This window comes from Urocitellus parryii, chromosome 4 (assembly GCF_045843805.1).
Source record: "Urocitellus parryii isolate mUroPar1 chromosome 4, mUroPar1.hap1, whole genome shotgun sequence".
Classification (NCBI taxonomy): domain Eukaryota; kingdom Metazoa; phylum Chordata; class Mammalia; order Rodentia; family Sciuridae; genus Urocitellus; species Urocitellus parryii.
This window is the reverse complement of record NC_135534.1, coordinates 29,124,804-29,148,748: the sequence shown is the minus strand read 5'-3', so window position 1 is coordinate 29,148,748 and position 23,945 is coordinate 29,124,804.

Sequence of the window (23,945 nt, the reverse complement as noted above, 5' to 3'; positions counted from 1 at the left end):
AGCTTGTGTCAACTCTCATGTAACCAGGTTGCCATGCCTCCCACATCACGGTGCACAAAATCATGCAAGGTATGAGCAGAAGTCAAGCCAGAGAAAGCTCTCAGGGGCATGTGATTTAGAGCCCCTTTAAGCCAAAAGTTTGGAATTCTGTTTCTGACAGTTTTTGTGCATGATTCATGTACTCCATCTTTCACTGACCTGATTATAAAAAAGTTGCTGATGGATTTGTTTAGGGGGAGCCTGCATTATTAATTTGTTAAGGCAAATACATGTCATTTGGAAGAGATGCATCAATAGGTAATATTCAGTATCCTATTTGTTTAGAGGAAGGAACAGGAAATGTGATCCTTTTCTCCTAGGGTGATCTTCTCATGATGGCTATCAGAACTTGGGATGCTAACTGAATCCAGGTAGTTAGTCCAGGTTCTCTACTATGGCTTGTTCTCTACTATGCATATAATTGATAACTAGTAAAAAAAAAAAAAAAAAAAAAAAAAAAAAAAAACATCCTTAGTAACACTGAGGTGCAAATATCTTAAGCTAAAGTTGACTCAATAAAAGAGCATTGAACTCCCATTTTCCCCCCATATACAGATTGCAGAATCACATCGGTTACATAACCCACTTGAATCAAATGTATGAAATATGATATGTCAAGAGCTATGTAATGTTTTGAACAACTAATAAAAAAAGAAAAAAAGAAAAAGAATAGAGCATTGTGTTTAGGCAGATTTTCCAAATAGCTCAACTTATTATCTGGAGGTTACAAATACACATTGGTCAAATACAGATTTTGGAGATATTCTGGAGTTAGCTTTTTTGGCAAATCCAGAAACAAATGTCTTCCTTTACACTTAGGATGATTTTTTTTTTTAATCTCAGGGTACTTTTTAGATCTTTCCTGTCATTAGGCCTTGATAAGGGACACCTTAGATCTTCCCCTATGTGTTCTGTGCTCTCTTATGTTTTGCTGTTTCAATACCTTTTAATTATAGAGAAAAGAAGTAAAATCTTGATACTTTACCTCCCAGTGGCCTTGCTATTCACATGCAAATCTGCACCCCATTCTACCACACTTCAAATTTAATGCAGCAGTCAGTATGAGGGAAAGATAAAAGCTCTATCAATCAACAAACCTGGATGTCACTTCTCTCAGAATAAAAGGTAGAGGAATCAGCTTTAGTAGGTAACCACCTACATCTACTGTGTGTGGCATATTTTTTTTAGGGTCCTGGGGTTGGCCCATTAATTAAACTTTTAATGGCCACACAGCCATATCCCCTCATTTACTATTACTTTTAGCTGCTTTCACACTGTAGTGGCAGAGTATCGTGTTTTCAACAGAGCCCCTGTGACCTCCAAGCTCAAGATACACTATCTGGCCTTATACAGAAAGAAGTCTGTGGACCCTTGTGTTAAGGACCCAGCATTTGGAAGTGAAAACATGCTGTTTCTATCCTGTAGGGGGAGACAAAGTCACAAGAGTTACAATGGAACTAAGTGAGAGTTGGGAGTTGCCTCAGAGTGTTAGCTAAATCCCAGGGGCCTGGGAAATACTGCCAAGGAAAACAGATTTAACCTTGGTCTTGAATTGAGACTCTGCTTTCAAAAAGTAGAAAAGAAGTGGAGGAGAGGTAGAAGAACATTACATGTAGCAGGAATAACTTATAAAGGAGCAATGTCTGAGGGAAATTCAGGGTGGTAGGAATGTAGGTTGGGAGGAACCTGGATGCAAGCTGCTTTAATTACGACTCTTACACCTTGCCACTACAATGCCAGGCACACAATAGGTACTCAATTTATATTTGATCAATGGAAGAATGGTATAGCATGTCTGAGTACTCTCTTGGTGGACTGGGGAATCAAAAGAGGTGATGGGAGAATTGGGAGGCAATATCAAATGTTCCTCTAAGAGGTAGTTGTCACCCACTGTAGGAGGGTCAAGAGAAGTTTAGAAATCATCCCATTCTTAGATCCCTCCTTTGATACCCTCCTTCCACCATCCTACTCCATTTTCTGTTGCTGTAAGAAATAGCTAAGACTTAGTACTTTATGATGAAAAGAGATTCATTTAGCTTACAGTTCCGGAAGTTGAAGAGCATGACTGTGACGTTTGCTTAGCTCTGGGAAGGGCCTTCTGACTGCATCAGAACATGGTAGATGGCACCATGGCTCATACCTTAACAGGGGATAGAACGTTCACAGTGGCACACACTGACACTCTGACAAGATAATGCCACTTGGGTCAGACTTAGGTGAATATGATCCACTACAGCAGAAGGTGCCCAAACCTGGGCTCACCCTTGTGATTTTGCTAATATACACTGCACCATCTGGGGGCTGTGGGATCTGAGAGCCTTGGACAGGCAGGGAGAATGGGAAGGGTGGGGGGGTTAAAGAAATGGAGGACATTGCAGTGAAGCCCAGAAGCTGTTAGCTTCTCTGTCCATTGGGCACTTCTGAAAAAACAGGGAGGCTGTGGGGTTACCCTCTGGGGGAATGAATTGTATTTTCATTTGATGAATCAGATCTTTGAAAGTCCACGAACACTCAACAATATTCATTTTAATAAAAGTGAGAGATAATGATTTCTTGGGCTTCTGTGCTGTGCTGGGCATGATGTCTAATAACTGATTTTAGTACTCTACTAACTATCACAACTTCCATTTTACAGATGAGCAAATATAAGTTATTCAAAACAAGGGTAACATGGTCAAGAGTCAACCAGTGACAGTCCCAAGTCTCCTGTGTTGGAAGACACACTTGACCTAATCAATGGTGGTGCGTCGACAAATGATCCCTGAGCCTTAGTTGATTACAGAGGCATCTGTATATGTAAAACATTCAGACATTATTGTAAGAGCTAGCAAGAGCTGGTATATGATAGCTGTTAGTTCAGTAGAAATTGAGAGACTTTAGCATCATCAACAAGATTGCCGGTGGTAAGAGAAATTCCCAGTTTAAGAATATAAATGATCTAATGTACATCAGTTTAGAAGAGTTTGATTGTGGTTTTCTTTAAAATTGTCAAGACAAAGGCTAAATGTCAGCTAATGGCAGCCTTACAAGCAAATGATGACACTGGTAATTTATAATATTGGCAGAAACTGTTTTATTAGAGGAACAATTTTTCTTACACTTTATATCACCTGGTAACCAGTTCTATAAATACAAATGGTTTGGTTTATTTAGAGACAAAACAGGAACAGAAGTTCAAATTTTTTATTTATATATTAATTTATTTTTCTGCCCAGGTAGTTAAATATATCACATAATTTCTGATATTATCATTACATAGTGAATAAATCAAATTGGGAGACGAGTGGATATGAAAAATGCATCATAAACCCTAACTTGCTCATAAATTGTAATGGAAAGAATTAAAATATTATTTTACACATGTCCATATATTTTTTAAAAAGCAAGAATAAAAATGGGCTAGAAATATGCTCTTGATTTAGCATTGGGGCTGGGGGTCATTACTTCTCTCTATAAAGAACTGAGTCTACATGGTAGCTCCATTTGTGTGGAAATTCATTTCAATTAAGGCAGTAAGGCACAGTGACAATGATGAACATTTTGAAGTCACATGGATCTGGGATTTATCTGCCTTGATCCTGATTTGATTTATACAACTTACGTATGCTTTCCAAGCCCTGGTTTTCATTCTTGTGAAATGTGGATAACAGTATGTGCCTTGAGAGAGGAAAATAAGCTGTTATCAGTGTTCCCAATATATCAATAATATTATTAATTTACTTTCAAGCTCTCATAGTCCTTCTACCTTTTCAAGAGCACCGTCTCTGGTTATTAATTAATTTCAATTATTATTAATTTTAATTATTAGCCTAACTGCAAGATACTTCTATTTTAAATATCTCATTTATAATTACAAAAGCAATGTATAGTTACGTAGAAGACTTAAAAAGCATGGAGAAGCAAAGACTAAGAATAAACATTTATTTCTCTCAACTTCAGAGATAGCCATTATAAATTTCCTCAATCCTTTTAGGCATAAATATACCTTTAAAATTAATTATGCCATATTCACTGTTTTGTAAACTGCTTTTTTCCCCCCACTGAATATATATGAACATTTTTCCATGTCATTAAATGTTCTACATCATTTTAAATGACTGTATGCTGCATGAATATAAAATACCTGGGGACTTTTGACTTGCAAAACAAATCTCCATTTTCTCTTCTCTGCTTTTTGGTGGGTGGGTGGGAAAAGAAAGGAATTGTTTTTTAAGGTCTGCTTTTCCTATTTGTTTTCCCTAATGATGGTTCAGTAGTTTGAAAGATGTGACTCAATTCCTACCTTCTGCATGACAATGACAGGATTGAGTACATAACCCTCTCAGGGAATTCACTCTCTGCCAAGACCTGGAGCTGAAAGATTGACTGATGCTGGAGAGTTTGCTAGCATCAGGAGTCACATGAAAGGCACAGAGTGACTGTCATCTCTCAGTTACTCTCTGCAGGAATGCTTGCCTTCCACTTAGTACCAGCCATTTCTGGTTGCCTGAAATATGCAAACCAGCAAGTGACAAATGCTTTTTTAGAAAGGTACAATTGCATTCAAATTGAAAATGGAGGAAGTTGATCAAAGAATAAGGAAAGAAAGGCATTAAAAATTAATCATCCCCGGGCCATAAAGTCAGCTGTAAACCCTTAGCAATAAAAAATTAAATGGAGAAGAAGTTAATGTTTTAAGCAGAGATTTAATTTTTCTAGAAGGAGAACTTGATAGCCGCACCCGATTGGGGAGCTGGTGAAATTTACAGGGGAGCCCCAGTGTATTGTCCCACTAGAGGCTGCAGAGAGCATAAAACAGCCATCAAATAAAATATCATTTATATTATTTAGTATCATTTCGCAAAACCTTGGCTGTAAAAGCAAATAGCATTTTTGACCGGCTGAGAATATTGTTCTATTTAGAACAGATTATAGTAGCAAAAAAAAAAAAAAAAAAATGGAGGAATGCTTAAAAAAAAAAGCATCAATGCTGAGAGAAACCCTGAAGAAATATTACAGAAATATTTAATATTTGGGAGTTGGAGGACTCCAAGTAATGATATTTATTTATCTGTCTTTCTTGTTCAAATATCATAAAGCCCAAATCTGTACCTGAGATTACGTGTTCATTGGTAGGTTGTCTCTGGGTAGGCTTAATAAATGGTCAAGTCATGGACCCAAAAGGAAAATTGAACTAGATTTATTACAGTTTCTGTGTCAAGTTGACACATATTTTAGGAGTTTTCTGACAAACTCTTAAAAATTGGGCTTGAGATGATACAGGTGCAAAAACACGATAGCACAGTGGCTAAGACAGCTGGTTCTGGCAGCAAAGAGAGATCCCTGCGTCAATCTTGGTTATGCCTCATAGTGAGATGTTTGGAAAAATCACTTTTTTTTCCCCTCAGCTTTGATTTCCTCATAAGTGCAATGGGAAGGGAAATTATGGTATTTACTTTATGAGATGTTGGTCATGAGGATTGAGGTATTCTGTATAAAGTATATATCATCAGTCTGTGTACATAGTAAGCCTTCAATGAACGGGAGCTTCTTCCTCTATTTATTTTGTGGAGATAACCACACAGGTAAGACAGATGTGTGAGGAATGGTTGGAAGACACAGCGTGGAGGGCCTGTCATGCTTCGTGCCATGTTTTGATGCAGGCGGAAGGCCCTCCCCAGAGCCTGGGACCTGCAGCCCAGCGCCATCTGATGGTGTTTGGGTATTCTGGTCACTTCCTACAGATCTCTCAGATTCTAGGCCCTTTTCTTTGGAATTCTGGAGAGGCATTGGCTGTGGGTATCTGATTCCACTACACAGGGTCTTGATCTGCGGTGTGATGCCAGTATCTTCTGACTTTTCTGTTTAGCTCCTTTTTGACTTCAGGAGGGAAAACATTCCCCACTGATAATCTGAGTAGGATCTCTTCCCTGCTCAGCTCCCTGGATTTACTCAAAGAAATAGACTATTAATACTTAGCAACCTTAGGAGGGAACCTTCCAGCTGTTGAGAGAATTACCACTTATTTAGCTATTTTTTTTTTTAGAGCTCATTAAAGTTTATGGCACCCTTGTTGTGTACGACTGCTGTTTCTGTGCCGCTCTGTCAATCTTCAGTTAAAAAAAAGCAGCTGGAAGGTTGAAAGATGTTGACTTTCAGATGACTGGTGTGTCAAATGAGACTGATATGAATAATTCTTTGCAATTATTATAATCCAATTACTTTTCATGTTCTTTCAAATGAACTGTGTTTCATTTAGGAAGCTGGCCCCTTGCACATTCTGACTATAGTCTTCCTTCAATCTCTCTGACTTTGATACCACTGTTCTCAATTTAATTACCCAAACAGGAAACCTTGGTGTCATTCTGCACACCTCCTGCAAAAGAGCAGCCAGTCAATGCTAGCAATTCAAGTTCCTGAAGCTTTTGTGTATCTTCCATTATTGTTGCCACCGACTTCGTTCAGATTGTGGGCATCTCCTGATCCACTTTGACACCCTCCATACTGGCCTCCTTTTCCATTCCAACCCCCTCTAGTCAATAATGTCCAAGATATTTAGAACTTTTGCCTAAAAGGCATACATAATTGTGTTGTTTCTTTGCCTAGAAGCCATCCAGTGAGTCCAATTTGGCCCCTATGTGCCTCACATACTTTTCTCCTTTCCTTCTTTCTCTAAATTGGCTTGTGCTTGAATTATCCAGAATCACCTGCAGGTTTCTGACAGCTCATGCGTCTTTATATCTTCATACCCTTGGCCTGAAATATGCCCTTTCCAGTTTATCCTCTCCTGAGAACTTGCAGAGATAGCTCATAAGACCCTTTTTCGAAGACTCATTTAGTAATTTTGTCTTTTATCTACCTTTCTCTTAATCATCATTCTGTGTTTCCAAAGCAATGAATATATTCTAAGGTCATAGCATGTATATACCAATGACAAGCTTATTTACCCCACTGCACTGGAGACTCCTTGAGCGCAGGAATACTGTGCTTTCTAGTTTCTTGCTAGGCACTGAGACATTGCATATACTCGATGCTAGCTGCTGCACAGTTGAATGATTAGATGTAGGAATGGATGCATGGATGCATGGCTGTTCACGCCAATTATTTTCATCAGACAGCTTCTCTCAATTCTGACCCCAGGCTGTCTAGGGAATCCACTGGAATCCTCCACTATGATTCCAGAGCTGAATCTCTTTCAAAGGCAGCCACAGAATCGTGCGTGATGATTTTTCCTCCCTTCGTCAAAATTCCTCTTTTCCCTGTACTGATTTTTATGGCAGTTAGACTGACACATTTGAATTTTAACCATTGTATTATTAGTTGTGAATGACTCACCACCCCCACATTTTCTATTTTTTAAAAAAATAGTTTTTATTGCCACTGCCAGTTTTAAAAAGAAGGCATAATATCTCAGGTGGGAGTGGAACAAAGATATTAGGCCAGAGGATACAGCCTTGCTTTTTCAAATCAACACCTTAATTTGAATATACATAGGCCACAGTGGCTTCACAGAAGAGCTTTACTTTTATAAAATTGAGACAATATTGTTACAGTAACAACAATAATAATCACCCTTTCATGTGTGACCACTGTAGGTCAGTTACCACGGTCCCTTGATAAGCATGATATGGTAGTACTTACCGTAACCCTGAAAGATAGGCCTCATTTCCCCATTTTGTAGAGCAGTGAAACAGAAGTGTGGAGACCTCAAAGGACTTGCCCCAAGTCACACGGATAGTAAGTTGAGGAACTGAGATTTGAACTTATACTTTCAGGTGTCACTCAACTTATGTGCACATTCAGCCACCACGCCAGGACAACAGCGACGTTACAGACAAACAGACTTAAAGAGCAAATGCAGCACTGGAAGGAGAGGCCTCAAGGAGGAGAGGGAGTCATCTGTCAAACATAAATGGATCAAGAGCAATTCAGGATTCTGTTCAGCCCCTTCCATACTTTGTCAACAGTCAACCTTACAAAAAACTCTAAGTAGACTATGGAGAAAAGAAAATCAAACTCAGCAAGTGACTTGTCCAAATTACTCAGCTCGGAAAAAATTAAGAAGGGGTTTAATAAGAGTGCTAATGATAAACACCCTTATTTTATTAGTGTTATTGAAAACACACACATAAACACACACACACACACACACACACATACTGAGATTCAGTGTAGCATTTGTTTTAATAAGGACCTTAATATAAACACATTTTGTTTCTATCATTAGAGCCATCATACTTAGAGGTCTGTGATTCCAAGAGCCTTTACTTGGTGTTGTGTAGGACACATTTCAAGTTCCTTGAACTTTCGGAAAATGTTCGTATTTCTTTACAGAGGAGAAATCCCAAGTGTTAATTCAATAAATTCCCTGTAATTGAGGCCCTGGGACTGCTGATGTACATTTCTTTCTGTTCTCTAAACCTCCTTCTTTTAAGGATTGTGATAGTTTTAAGGAATGAAGTCAATATTTTACAGGCATCATTAATTTTTAGGTTTCTGACATGCTCCTCAAAATTTTGATTCTATCTTTATTGGTGAATAATTTTTCCTAAAGGGGCCTCTGGATCAAACTTCCTGTTGTCCCAGCTGGCTGGCCCGCTGGACTCAGTTACGCTTTAGTGGGGATAGTGATGTCAGTGATTAGCACAGAAAAGCACCCGGTTGGAAAGTTGAATGACTTAACTCTTTCAAAAGTATACAGATAGATTAATGTGGCAAACTGTGTGTAGCATCAAGCTGGCCATGTTAACTGTTTGCAACTGTCTGGTGCAGTAGTACTGTACAACTACTCTCTGGAACTCCTTGTCTTGCAAAACTGAAATTCTAGGCCCATTTGTCAATCATTCCTCTTCATTCCTTCCCCCAGGCCCTGGAAACCACCGTTCCACTTTCTAGCTATATGTAAGTGAAACCATACACTATTTATCTTTTTTTTTAAATTATTTTATTTCATTTAACCTAATGTTCTCAAGCTCCATCCCCATTTTAGCATGTGTGAGAAATTCCTCTAAAGACTGAATTGTATTTCATTGTATGCACATTCTATAATTTGTTTACCCATCCGTCCATTGATGAACACTTGGGTTGGTTCCATATTTTGGTTATTATAAATAATGCTGTTATGAATGTGGGTATATAAATATCTCTTAGGCACCCTTATTTAAGTTATTTTTGAATATGTACCCAGAAATTAAATTGCTGGGTCATAGGGTTATTCAAGTCTATTTTTATTTTATCTTTTTAAGGAATCGCCATGCTATTTTGGATCATTTTAGAATTCCCACCAACAGCATACACGAGTTCCAAATTTTTTCATATCCTTACCAATGCTTGTTATTTTCGGTTGTTGGTTGGTTTGATAGTGATCCTCCTAATGAGTGCGAGGTTGGATAGCCTACTTTTAAAAGGTCTGGGAGAAACAAGTTCAATCTGTTACAAGAGCTTTCCTCTAAGGTGCCATGCTCTGCGGAGCACAGGTTGACCTCTTAACCATTTCTAAGTGTGCATTTCCATGGTGTTAAATTCAGTAGATAGTAGTGAATGGGAGTTCTCAGACTTAGGTGGGAAAGTTGGCCTTGAATTAAGGGACTCGATAGGATATGAAGGCAATGAATTCAGAACTGAGTGTTGAAGGAAGGAGCTGAGAGAAATTTGTGGGAAGGTTAGTCTCAAATGAAGTGTAGATTTGGGTTCCAAGTTAGATCCCAATTACTCAGACCCAGATCACCTATAAAGAAACCCACGTTGGAGGCGGGGCTTGGCAAAGAATGCTGGCCCCAAATGATTCTCATTGGTACCTTCAGTTTCAGAGTAAATATCAAAAGGCTGCGTTCAATAACAATAAGTTAGTTTGGTAGGAGCTGAGTTGCAAGAAGAGCTTTACACTCTGGGTGTGGAAAAGTGGCCCACTAGAATGTCAGCTCCATTTGTCAAAGGCAAAATTCAGTGCTTTCCTGCCTGACCTGAAGGTGGTGGAAAGAGTGGAGAAATGACATTGCTTCAGAAAAAGGATGTCCCAATTAGAAAAGATAGGCTGTGAGAAGGACTGGGTGCAGAATGACTTTGGAAAGATCCCACTGGATCAAGATAAATGAAGAGTCAACACCTTGCTGTGTCTTTCTTAAATACATGATTTGAGTTGGCTAGAGTTTTCTTACTTTTTAAGGAGAGCTTAACCACAGAGAGTAGAATGTTGTGTTGTAATTTTTTCTTGGAGGTAGATAAAGGGTGCTGTTGTATGGTTACCTTCTCCTTTTGGCAAATTAGTCCTTCCAAGAGGCAAGTTCTTAAGAAACCCCTATTTTAGGTCAGTCCTTTCCTAAGTCATTTCCCAGGTGTTCAGTTTCTTAATTTAATCCTCACAATTCCACCAGGGGTGTCTTATTCCTGTTTAATAGATAAAGAATCAGAGATTTAGAAAGTTTCAATGACTTTCTCAGGAATTTACAGCTATTAAGTGTTGACACCAGGATTTGACCCCAGGGTTATCTGATGCCAAAGCCCTGGTTTCTTTTCAGGAAGTCAACACTTCATTCACCTCCCCTTCTTCCCACCGCGACCTTGACCTAGCTCACTCCAGCATTCCAGGGTATGGTCTGCAACTCTCCTGGCCTTGCTTCTAGGCCAGTAATTTAATGGAATCACCTTCATTCCCATCATAGAAATAACCTCTGTGTTATTTTCATTTGCTCTCTGTGCCCATCACTCCACATGCTTTAAGAAGTAGCCTTATTAAAACCAACCATATGTATAATTATTGTGTTAATCAAAAAAAAAAAACACTTTTAGATGTTCAATGAGATAGAAGGATGCTAACTACCGTTATTTGATAATTACATATTATATACATGTATCAAATTATTAAACAGTATCCAAGAATTGTGCATGATTATAATAATTAATAAAAATTACTAAGGAGTAACATTTTTATTCTTACTCTTAGACAGGAAAAGCCCTATGTGTTTTACATAAAGTTTTACCCATTTTAATCCCCAGCACCAGGCCCTGTTTTTATGCTCATTGAGGTAAACAGAGACACAGAGGTTGAGAAGTTTGCTTGTGTCACTCTGCCAAGGGGTAGAATATAGAACCAAGCCAGGAGTGTCATTCTGTGCCAGATGTTTGAGCCACGCTCTTCTGTCTCTGCCCAATAATGAGCTTCATCACGTTTCTAAATCTGAAAAATGGTTGACTGAGTTTTTCTTTAACAATCTCTTTCCTTGGCACCCAATTTATAAATGAAACAATTGGAGGTAAAAACTCATCACATGGCAAAGAGAAAGTTGGAGCTGGAATTTGAATCTGGGTTTACTTGAATTCAAAACCCTTCTTGGTGCACTGGCCTGGGAACTTTGTATTTGAAAAGTATTTATTCAATGGCTTTTAACAATACTTAATTCTTGCATTTAGCCTGAAGAACCTCTGGGCAGGGTCTAAACGGTGGTTTTTGATCCAGACATCCTTTCAACTTCTCTCTATCAAAACTCTTGCCTCTAAAGGAGAAAATACAATTGGGGGCAGGAATGCATATTGGTTTTCTGTATTGTAACTGGAGGCAGTATTTAGTGGATATGAGCAGATTTTTGACTTAGACATGGGTTTGAATTTTGTATGTTCAACCTCTCTAATGCTGCTTTCTCATCTATGAATTCATAGGATTGTGGTTGGGATCTAATAAAATAATGCACTCAGAATGTTTAGCACAGATTTCGGCATGAAGAAAGGGCTTCATGCACTACAGCTATAAGAAGACTTAGTCTATACCTGATTTAGGCTGAGAAGTTTGATTTTCCTGGAACAGAAGATGCTACACAGTAGGACTAGGTTACATTTAATTAATTGTCATGAAGTTTATATTGCTTGGCCATTTCTGGTTTTAAATCCACAGGGGACTAGGAGTGCTCATGGGTGTATCTGAAATATCATTGACTTCTCAGATGTGTTTTTTGTTTGCCTTTTTCTTTTCTTCTTCTTCTTTTCTTTTTTTCTGAGTTAAAAGATACACAACATTTTAACTCAGCTCAAAAAGACCAGACATGGAAAGAAAGGGATATGGAAGAAAAACCGATAACTACAATTCTAAATAAGTAAAAAAGCAATAATGACAAAAGATAGAATTTATTTCTTATTTGCATGTTGAACCATATTTTAAGAACCATTTTAATAAAATTTCAAAATTAAAAGCCTAGAAATCAGAGAAAAGACACCACAGACCATGATCACCACCATTCTAATGCATTTTGACCAATTTCCTTTCGGTCTTTTTTGAAATGAAGAACAGAAGACGGAGGAAAGACATTTTTGTGCTACTTCTTTTAGCATGTTGCTAAATTGCAAATAGATATACCAAAGCCATGAAAAGAAACGAGAAAACTTAAATGCATATTTATAAGAGAAGTCAGAATGAAAAGGCAACATAAAATACATGAGTCCAACTATATGACACTCTGGTAATGGCAAGACTACGGAGATCATAAGATGACCTAAGATGGCTGGGGGCTCAAATAGAATATTTAATGAAGAGAATATCAGGGTTTGGGGAGCACTGAAATTATTCCGTATGATGCTCTAATTGTACAAACATATTTTTCAAAACCCATAGCAAATGTGATGCAGACAGCAAGCCCTAATGTAAACTATGAACTTTATTTAATAATGATGTGTCAATGTTGATTCATCAATTATAATGTATGTGGTACATTAATGCAGATGTTTTTAGGGGGAACTGTGTTGGGGAAAAGCAGCCCTTTTATGAGAATTCTCTTACCTTTTGCTCAATTTTCCGTGCCTTCTGCTCAGTATTTCTATAAATCCAAAAACTGCTCTAAAAGTAAAAACTATAAAAAATAGATATATTAGAATTTAAAATTTTGAACATCTGTTGTGCCCTTCAAAATAGTCTTTCCAGAATGTTATGTGCTTGTTTTAAAGAGACTGCCTTTACTAAAAGCATGTTGCAAGCCCTCTTCAAAAAAATTCTGCAGAGATTAGGTAGCTGAGCAAGATGGAGATAACATTTTAAAACTGCATTTGTATGATCATCAAAAGATGGGGAGGAAATGAATTATATTTTCCCACATGAGTCACAAACTGGATTTGAAGGTCTTCTCCAAAGATGAGAGCACTGAACAAGTGCATTCTGGCAGCAATATTTATGTAGCCTCCCAAGAGAACTCTTTGAAAGAGAATAGTACTCTCTGAGAAACATGAGGTCTTACACGAGAGAGAACAAATGAAAGCATTATATTCACGTTTTGAATTTTTACTTTCATAAGGCCAGAGACATTGGCAATAGGTGACTATGAAGTCACAAACATAGACCTTTGAGAATTAAAAAATAAAAGAGATCTGATGAAAACAAAAGGGAGGGTATCAAGAAGGAAGGAGGTGGGAGGGCACAAGGAAATACTGGGGAATGAAATCTACCATATTATGCTATGACCATGTATGAAAATACCACAATGAATCCTGTTTATATATGTAATGATAATGTATTAATTAAAATCATAGGAATAATAATAGAAGGGAGATCAGTGGAGTGGAGCAAGTGGATCTAGAGGAGGGAGGAGAGGGATAGAGAAAGTCCCGGGGAAGGAGATTGATACAGTTGTGTTATATGCATGTACGAAAATGGCATAATGAATCTGACTATTGTTTTATAATCATAATACACCAATAAAGACAACTTTAAACAATAGGATCTCGGGTAAGTCTGTACCCTAATTTGTTTCTTCTTAAAACGGAGAGCCAGGCCTGGTGGTACACACCTGTAATCCAAGTGGCTCTGGAGGCTGAGGCAGGAGAATCATGAATTCAACCAACTTCAGCAACAGCAAGGCACTAAGCAACTTAGTGAGACCCTGTCTCTCAATAAAATACAAAAGAGCTCTGGGGATGTGGTTCAGTGGTGGTGTGCCCCTGAGTTCAATCCCTGGTTACCCCCCACCAAATGGAGAAAACACAAGAACACAATAATGTTATCTTGAAGAGTTTACATGGGAAGTAACAGAGAGAAGGTTGATTGATGCCTGGAACTTGCTACTCAATGCTTCTCAAACAGGGTAACAATTACTATCAAATTGTGTTGCTGTTGTTGTTTCCTGTGATGCTGGGGATTGAACCCAAGGCCTCATGCATGCTGGGCAAGCATTCTACCCTTGCACTATATATCCTCAGTCCCTGTATTGTTATGACTGAAGAGCATCTAACTTTAGTATTTTCTTCTGAGATGAATATTAAAAAACTAGAGTTAAATTTTCAAAACCCCCCAATATTTGTAGCAGAAAATATGCATGTTGATAAGGCATTGTCTGGTTGATTGGCATATGCAGTTGTCCTGCTGGATCTGCAGAGCTTGATTCCAGGACCTACCATGGACCAAATCCATGGATGCTCTAGTCCTTTATATAAAATAACAGTATTTGCATATGACTTATGCATATCCTCTTGTATATTTTAGATCACTCTAGAGCATGTACGATACTTGATTCAATATTACATTGTGTTGTTTAGGGAATAATGACAAGAAAAAAAGAAAGTCCACTAAAGCAATTTTTCCCCAATATTTTTGATCTATGGTTGTTTGTATCTGCAGATGTAGGACCCATGGATTTACAGGGCCAGCTGCACTGATACTGGCATAGACATGTTATACCTATTTTTTTTTTAAATCCTGTGTTCTGTTTTTGTAACAGTGAAAGTACAAAATTTATGACCCACTTTAAAAAATTCAAGCTTATTTGAGGTTGTTCTATAATAACATGACTTTCGCTTACTGGCATTCTGATGTATCTCTGGGGTGGGGAAGGAACTTGGACGCCAGTGCACTGGGAATTGCCCACCACCACCTGCAGGCGTCTGAGCAAGGCTGAAATCTGCAACCAGTTGCAGCCATAAATGTGCGGGATGGATGTGATCAGTCACCTGTTTTTTGATGAAGAAGGCTGAGAATTGCTCTCCTGGCTTAGTCTATGTGGGGGACCATTATTTGTAGCTGAGCTACAAGTCCTGGGGCTATAGTTGGAGCCCAATTTGTCTTCTCAGAGAGTATTATTTTATCTTTATATTTACATATACATATCCACGAGAAAATGTTAATACATTGGAGTGAAATGATGAAGTATTCTGCTAATTGTAAAAACCCTTGGTTCATATTTATGAGTCAATAGAAAAAAAATACCTAAATAAAACTTAGGAGAGGACTAAAATTAATTTCAGTGACAATGTGATGCCAATCCTAGGCCTGGCTCTCGCAACCAACCATCAAGTTAATTTAATTCCTTAAACCCCACTGCTCCAACAAAATGTTGTTTAAATCAATTCATTCTTTCATTAGGCTGCCTAAGAGCGCCATGGAGTGATGAGAAATTACCGAGATGGCATTCATGTTTCAAAAGCCCCTCAGTTTCACTTCATTTTCCATCCTGACATGGGACTAATGTTCTGCATTTGCATGCTAAAATAGTATTTTTAATTGTAAAAGTGGTGTTGTTAAATTACCTTCAAATGAGTTTATTTTAAACGGTTCATTAAAGTTTTTGAAATCATTCCCTGCATGATTGCCTCTCTTCTCTGCTTTTGATGTATTACATCTCTCACCAAAAAATGCTGGCGCTGAGAGAGAGAGAAAAAAAAAAAAAGACCTTTTTTCTTGCAAGACTCATATCTTGCAATCTGTCCAGTTTTGAAGTGAAGCAGCTAAAGCCTCTTGCTACTGCAGAGTGGCGGAGGGCTTCTTCTCCAATGCCTCACCTGAAAGGTTGGAGTGAGGGGTGAGGGCGGGTGGCTGTGTTCAGCAATAATGAAAGGTCAAAGCCACAGAGGTTTCAAAAGGCTTGTGTCAACTCAGAAGATGAAAAGCCACTTCCTCTGGATAGCTAGTTTGGTTCTGAGATTTAAATACATCTCACAGGCTCTGTGGGTTGGCTTTCATTTTAGCTTTTCTCCCCCTGATCCCACCTTTCCTCTTCATTATTTCTCTTCTGTTCCTGTCTTTCTAGGAAAATTCACCTCCATATTAATTCCCCTGGCAGCCCTCAACCTGTCTTATCATAAGCCTCATGGACCACTTTCTCAAAGAGGGTGTTTTTACAGTGGAATTTTTTTTTATAGTGTGATTTTTCTGAGATTGTTGTTTGTATGTTTATGGAAATTTCTTTATCCTATTATTCATCCACAGCAGTTTTAGGAGAATACAGAATTGCAATATTGATGGATGAATTTGATTGTGACTCCTTAATTATGAAAATCTAATTTCCTATTTGGACCCAGTACTTATTCCAGTGGTCGAATCACCCACCAAATCCACCCAATATGGTGGACAACCAGGAAAGGGTAGGGGTGGCCAGCTGTGTTACATGCTGCAGTATATAACATCAGCATTTTACAGCTTATTGATCAGTGGATGGTCCTGAAAATATCTCTTGCCACTCTTGCTTGTCAAATAAACCCCAAACTCAATTTAATGACCCCCAGCCATCCTAGCCTTGAGGAGAAGCAGAATTTCCATTTCTTTTTGGGCATAATTCCAGCGTTTGCCTCTTAACATCTGTTACTGCAAGCGTTATCTATCTTTCTGTCGATCTTTAAGGCACCACATTACCTGTCAGTGTTAACAATTTGTTATGAAATCTTTGAGTGACAATCATAACAACACAATATTCAATATATACACAGGATTTCACATGAAAAACAAAGCTCCTGTTTCCTCCAGTTAGCCACTGATTCCTAGACTTGGCCTTTAACCTTTCGACTGCCTTAACTTTTCCTTGAACTTCTAGCACAAGGCGTCACTGGGCATTTATTGAGCACTTATTCAATAAATTATGTGAGAGGCACTGTAAAAGGAACTGTGGGGAGCACAAAATCGTAAAAGTGGAGGGGGAAATAAAAGCTAATGGCTATTTTCTCCCTGTCATTTGCTGTCCTATGTGATTTTACATGTCGGGTCTCATGAGAACCTTGTAAGATATGATAATGCTTATTTATAGACAGGAAGAAATATGATCATCCTTGTTTTAGGCTAAGATGTCTACAGCTTCTAATTTTGGCCCTCAGGGGATTTACAATCCAATGAGGAAAAAAGATAAGATGAAAAAAAAAGTGCTACATAATTAATATCAAACGAGAATTCCATTGAAACTGTTGAGAAGAGAAGCTCATTAATTTGAGTTGAGCTAATTAAAAATGTCTGATGCTATGGTGGGGTGGAGGAATCCTTTCATTCTGTAGGCATTTTTGGTATGTCCACCTTGGGACTTCTCTGGATCTCAGTCTGGACATTAGGATCAGATATGTAGAAAAGCAAGTACAGTTAGTATGAAACTTACCATAATGTAGATACAGGAATAAGCCTGGAGGCATCAGGGAGGAAGTTACTATGAAATTAAAGGGGAAATTTTACAAATATGAAGCATTGGGCCCAGCCCTCTGAGTCTTACAACGTGTATTTAGTAGTTTTTGTATTTTTTTCCACTCTGGTAGTAATTTTATTCAGTTTATAGAATTTACTAAGAAATAAAGTGGTTTACTTTTTAAATGTTTCTCCTCCCATAAAAAGTTTGCTTTTACATTCATATTGGATAGAAATAATCTATTTAATTTCCTAGGATTCAGAGAAGTTAATTTTACAACTTTTCTTCTTTGGCTACTAATAGCACCATATTCAATATTTTAGATTCATTTCTACATTAATTCTCCTACCAGTTTTTTTTTTCATATGGATCATTGACACCCTGACCCCCCAAAAGTGTGGGCTAAAGTTGACTAGAGTTTTCACTTAGAAGCTGAATTTCACTGGGTGTTGGGAGATGAAATCTTGGAATGCTTCGCTCATACAATACAAAGAATTCTACTGCTTTGTTAAAAGTGAAGGTTTTTACTCAAATCTTTCATTTAAATAACCCAGAAAATTAGCCCAAGGTTGCAGACAGTCTAATATATTGTTGCTGACCAAGTTTTGTACTGAGCAAATTCTTACCTGTTTCCTGTGCCATCAAAGGATAATTCTAACTTTCGGTAAAACTTGTTCATAGCCATACCAAGTAGGATTTCGGTTATATGCTTTAGGGACCTATACTTACTCATGGGGTATGTTAGTCAGTTTTCTGTCACTGTGAAAAAAGACCTGAGATAATCAACGTATAAGAAGGAAAGGTTTATTTTGACTCCAGTTTGGAATTTTCCATCCATGGTTGGTTGGCCCCACTGCTTTTGGGGCTGTGGTGAAGCAGTACATCATGGCTGAGCACATGGCAGAGGAGGCTGATCACCTCATGGCAGGCAGGAAGCAAAAAGGAAGAGGAGGGGCTTGGGTCTTAATATCCTGTTCAAGGTCATGCCCCCAATGACCTAACTTCCTTCTACTAGTCTCTGCCTCCCTGTTACACCATGAAGCTGAGAACCAAGGCTTTAGCTCATGGGTCTTTGGGGGAATCTCCAGATCCAAATTATAGCATTGTATATCCTGGAACAATGATGTATCACAGAATTATAAGTTAGAAAAATCTAGACTTTTATTTTTTATTTCCTGGTCACTTACTCTGTGACCTTGGATATTCACAGAAGTCTCAAGGCCTCATTTTCTTTGTTGACAGAGTGGAGTAATGCTATTAACCCTGCTTGCCTCTTAGGGAAGCTTTTCGATAGAATGAATTCCCATGTATGTGAAAATGCTAAGACAATTTGCAAGTATACAATATTTTATCCCACAGTCCCCATTGATTGTGTGGTACTTTGATTTATTCCTCCTTAGGGATATTTCCTCAAATTTAAAAATGCCTGCCACTCTAATAAAAAGAACCAGAACTCCTAGGAGAAGTGGCTGCTTCTAGAACTGGTTAGGAAACACAGGATCATCCTGAGATAACTTGTAGTGCCACGTGCTAAAAGAAAGGAGAAAAGGGGCAGAGGGAGGCAAAGAAGAGAAAAGGGGAGAGAGAAGAAATGAAGGAAGGGAGGAAGGGAGAGAGGGAGGGAGCATTATTTTATACTCAAAGTATAAAATAAATCTCCACACTGAGAGGAAGAAATTATAAAAGAAAAACAAATGGAGGAGGATAGATCAATTTTCCGTGTCAAAGAATTCCAAATAATTTCGGGAGGCCCTGTGCTCTTAAAGGGGTGGAACATAACTCCTTCTGCCACACACTCACCTGAAGTGTGGGATGTGTACAGTGGCCCTCTTCCATAGTATGTTGTGAAAAGTGGGGGAAGGAGCAATGTTTCCACGGAAATGAAACCGCCAGTGATCAGTGACGTGTTGTGCTTCCTCAAATGTTGAAGTTTGAACATTAGAGGCAAGTGTGAAAAGCACGTTTTATTTAAAAAGTAGAAGCACAGACTTTTCCCAGGACTAAGAAGGGGGCCATAGCTGGTGTCCTGGTATCCCAGGAAGTGAGAGTGTCCTGCCCCTTTTATACATTTTGGACTTTCTTTGTTCTCCTGCCCTCTTCTCTTCCTATCCACTAAGCCTAGGAGATGCTGGTGGAATGACCAATAGATGAGAGAAGCAGGTGGACTGGAAGGGCCAAGGTGAGTGATTAGGGGAGGAAGGTAGTGGCAGCCTGGGGGGAATTGATTAGCAGCTCCCCATCTGCTCAGGGGGTGCTTCATTAACACCTTTCTGGGAAAGGCAGTATAGGCAGGTAATCTTGGTAATTAAAAGGCTCTGGAGGCAATAACATTTCAATCTCCCAGGGGCGGTCTCCAACTTCTGGGACCCAAATAGGCCTTCATCTTCATGATCCGATCTAATTACCTAGCTACTCAGACTGCCTGTCTTTGATTTGTTCTTCAGAAGGAAACCTGAAAAGTGCCACCTCAAGCCAGGCCATCCAGGATAGCATCATATTGATAATACGTATCCTTAGTTGAATGTGAGTGGTATTCGTATAACTGTGAATAGGTTCATTCACTTTGATCATGAGAAAAAATACTAGACAAGTATGAGTTTGGTGGACAGTTTACAAAATATCTGACTAGTCCTTCTCAAAGCTCTTGAGATCATCAAAAACAAGGACAATTTGAGAAATTCTCAGAGAAAACAGGAACCTCTGGAGACATAACTATCTGTAATGTCTTTTCCTATGTGCAAACTTTTATTCTTTTTATTAAAAAAGAACAACAGGGGAAAAAACTTAGAGAAGTCTGAAAAACTATAGACTTCACATAATAATAATACATTAATATTGGTTCACTAATTATAACAAATGTACCATACATAGAATGTTAATAATATGGAAAACTGGGTATAGAGTATATGAGAACTCTCTTACTGTATTCATAAAGTTCTATAAATCTGAAATATTTCTAAGGTAAAAAAAAGAACTTTCCAGAGATCTTCGGACAGTGTTATCATGTCTGGGTAGAGAAACTTCCACAGCAATCAGAAGAGAGATTTTATTTTCCACTTTTAAATAAGTTGTTTTTGTTTCAAGCCTAGTGAACTCTTTCTCATTACTGAAATATATATTTTAAATAGTGAATTATTACTAATAACATTCAGTGGAGCATCATTTAAATATGAAATGAAACACTGCTTTTCATTAGGAATCATATGTATTTTAGAACAGAAGGAAGAATAAATTAATCATTATAAGATAAATGTTTCTTCCACTGTTATAGAGCATTGCTATTATTAACTTCGACTTAACATTTATAAATAAAATGAGTTTTGTTACATTAACAAAAAGTAATACAAAAACCATCTATCCCTGTGTTTTCATTTTTCTGGTTTTGCTGATGATTCTGGCGTCTCAAAGATTTTGAACATTACAGTGACCTTTCTTTTGAAACTTTGTATTTTGTAGAACAAAGACTCCTAGACTTTTCAGGTTTCACCTCTGTAAAAAAAAAACCCTATCATCTCCTTATTCACTGCTTAAATTAAAATCTGAAGTAAAATCTATGTCCAGTATTCAAAACAATGGACCTGCACTGGATTTCTGGGTCTTTCTCCCTCATACAATCTCATTGCTTTGTATGTACCTCAGCTAATGTGATGCAGAGATGTAGTTGGAATCCAGGATCCTTTTTTTTGCACCTGACCTGCAACAGCAGAGGAAATTGGTTACAAGGGCTGAATCTCATGCCGACTTCCCCAGAATTGCTTCTCTGAAATATCTACCAGAGAGAAAATAGTCCCAGGAGACCAGGGATCTCTTCTCAGTCCTATAGGAATTCAATACTATTGATAGATCCAGTTCACCACAGAGAGTTACCAAATACTTTGGTGGTTCAAGAAGAGTCTAATGAAGAAGGTGATTTTTGTGTTTTTGTTACGAATGAACTCTTGGGAGAAGCAAAGAGTATCATGAAAGCAAGAGTAGGCATATGATTGATGTACTCATGCAACTGAGAATGGGTCAAAGTAAGATGAGGCACAAAGTTCTTTGAAACAGAATTTCTTGTCTTGGATATTGGCTTCAGCAAGGCCAAAAGAGGAAGCGGCTTAGCATAGAGCTGTCTTGCAACATATTGAACCTTTCTTGAGAATCTATGTTCTTACCTGACTTTAGCTATTGACTGCATAAAAGAAAGTGGCATAGACTATGCATTTATCTAAGTGACGCACATGTGGCCAGATGAAGAGTTGGCTTTTAACTTCTTTGGAGAGAAATATTCAAATCTACTTTCTTCCAACCAGATTAAACCTTGGATGAATTTATACAGCAACAATTCATCAGTCTATGCTTTTCAAAACCCCCAGTCTTCTGCAGGATGGCCTGCATTTTTACACAAAATCAACTGATGCCTGTGATTGATATTCCTGATTCCAGGCCACTGGTGAGTAAGCACACCTTAGTTTGAATGAAGAAAGCATTCCATTGGGCCATGTTATTGAAGACAAACCAGATGTGGGATAACTTTGCATTCTTTTGATTATTCTAACAAGGAAAACTGTTTTACAAGTGGTTGTTTCTGGGTGGGAAATAATTATTCCTGTCTGTATTGACTATTTTATGGAAGTTTATCTGCCTGGAGAGATTGTCCTGAAATTTCCAGAAGGTTCCTAGTTTCTGACCTCCCTGCAGGAGTTGCTCCTATCAGGTAAAGGATCCTTGGAAAGGAAGAGTCCACTTCTCCTAGCTAACCTTTATCATTTTTTCTTTTTAATCAGGTGAGGGAGGGTGACATCTGCAGGGAGTGGACTCAGGGACATTTCTAGTGTCAGCCAATCCAGATCAGTCTTCAATATGGACTCTGGATCCTGTAAAGCAGTTTGTAGGGAGTGGAATCAGAGTTATGTCGAGTCCTATAGGGTCACTGGGAAAAGAATGAGAACATAAGACATGGGGAAGATAATCTGTGATACAGGAAACAAAACAGAAGCACAACAATACAAAGGCAGGTAAGGCAAGGTTCGGGCCAAAAAGAACAGAACAGAGGACAAGCAGATGATTCTGCCAAATAGTGGATGCCAGGGTTAGAGGTGCAATGTTTGGACCCGGGCTCTCAATTCCAGCACTTCTAGATAGTCCTGTGACCATTCGTGGAAATCTTAGTATTTGTCAGACATTATCCCAAATTCTTACATTTACTTTCCCAAATAGCCCCTTCAGTTCAGGTTTAATTAGCCTCCTTTTACATAGGGGAAGGCTGAGGCTCACAGAATTTAACCTTCCCAAATTTACACTGCTAAAAATGAACTGAGGGTCCGAGGAAGAGAGTGGAAAGGAGAAATTGCACTCATGAGATTGCAACCTCGTCAGGCAAAACTCTGTAGCAGCAGATATCTTTTAGTTGGGGGGTATGTTGGTGTTTTGTTTCACAGCATCACAAGTATTCCCTAGTGCAGGTAGGATTATAGCCCCCATGAACTCTGTCCCCCTGCTGGGACTCCTGTGAATGATATGTTACATGGTACAAGAAAATTTGCAGATATAATTAAGATTACTAATCAATTGACTTTGCAATTGGAGTTTTTCCTGGACTCTCCTGGTGATAAAAGTAAGTCATCACAAGAGCCCTCAAAAGCAGTGATCTTTCTTTGGATGGTTGCAGAAGCAAGGTCAGAAATTTGAGATAGGAGGAGACATAGTACAGATCTTTATTTTATTTTTTAAATTTTTTTTTCAAGAGAATTTTAATATTTATTTTTTAGTTTTCAGCAGACCCAACGTCTTTGTTTGTATGTGGTGCTGAGGATTGAACCCGGGCGGCATGCATGCCAGGCGATCGAGCTACCGCTTGAGCCACATGCCCAGCCCGGTATACTGCAGACAGCAGAGTGGAAAGGAAAGGGAGACATCTCTCCTATACCTTCGAGGAATGACCTTGGAAGTGGAATCTCCTTTGAGCTTCCAGATAAGGGCCCCTGGGCTGGAGGATGCTTTGCTTCCAGACAGGTGAGTCCTGAATGCAGGACCCAGCAGGGCCATACTTGTCCGGACCTCTAATCCACAACTCTGAGATAATAAAGAGGTATTGTTTAAGCCACTAAATTCTGATCATTTGTCAATTGCCATAACAAAAATACAAAAACAAAAAAAATGAGTGCACTCAGCATGCCTCAAAGATTTGTACAATCTGGTCTTTGCCTATCTCTGCAGTTCCATCACACAACTGCCGTTGACTGCCAGATGACAGTTTCTAGCAGTACTGGCTGTGATGCTCAAATGTGGTCTTAAAAATTATATATCCACATCCTAGGTACCTGTAGCTGCAAATGTGACCTTTATTTGGAAAAACGGGTCTTTACAGATATAATTAAGGATCTCAAGATGAGATCATTTTGGATTAACCAGGTAAACCCTAAGTTTAATAACAAGTGTCAGAAGAGGAGAAGACACAGAAAAGGAGGGAAAAGAGAAGATTGTGTCAAAGATTGGCATTACACAGTGCCAAGGGGAGGAACATTTGGAATCTCTAGAAGCCAGAATAAGCAAAGAAGGAGTCTGTCCTTCAGCCTCCTAAAGGGCTGTAGCCTT